The sequence below is a fragment of the Penaeus monodon genome, chromosome 22 (assembly GCF_015228065.2).
Source record: "Penaeus monodon isolate SGIC_2016 chromosome 22, NSTDA_Pmon_1, whole genome shotgun sequence".
NCBI lineage: Eukaryota > Metazoa > Arthropoda > Malacostraca > Decapoda > Penaeidae > Penaeus > Penaeus monodon.
The window spans coordinates 5,000,993-5,001,632 of NC_051407.1; the positions used below are offsets into that span (position 1 = coordinate 5,000,993).

The window sequence follows — 640 nt, forward strand, 5'->3', positions numbered from 1 at the left end:
GCATATTGGTTAAATATTATGTGTATGCTATACATCAATGTGTATTTCACTCACAAGTATTTATTCATCCTTCATAACTAAATGCAACTACCACTGAGGAGTAAATTCAATAAACCTATAACACATCCATTCACTCAATCAACTGCTATAACAAATCTTTCCCGTTTCTTGGCAACGCACTGGAATTTCCCATGCAATGTCTTTCATTTTTGTAAGGTTTATTGCCAATAGCTTTTTGGGAGACTGTACACCCACACTGATGCTTACTTGTTACTTACTTGTTGGAAGATACGCAATTACCCGCGATGACCTCTGTGCTTTTGGCACTCCGGGGAAAGGGGCAAACCTCCACCAAATATACCCTGGAGCGATAGAGCTTGCATGCCGTCCTGGCGATTTGCCATCAGACAAGGAACCAGTCCAAGCTCTATCTCGCTGAATGTACGTGGTGGAGGCTTGCTGGTCTTAGCCGGAGTGTGGAGGCTCAGAAACCACTGTGTAAACAGAACTCAGTCTCAGGTGGATGTGGTCCTATATTTTTCATAATTAAGCCTAAGTCTCATGCAGTGGAACGATACCAGTGTTTTTTAGTGATGACGTGAGGCTGTTTAAACCCCATTAGGCTACTTCCTTGTTGATC

At 42.7% G+C, this 640-nt stretch overlaps 1 protein-coding gene across 1 annotated transcript in view; it reads right to left on the minus strand.

The window, feature by feature from the left end:
- LOC119586842 (ATP-dependent RNA helicase HAS1-like) overlaps positions 1-640 on the minus strand; it is a gene marked incomplete in the record, with an annotated part of 10,641 nt that overhangs the window by 9,570 nt on the left and 431 nt on the right.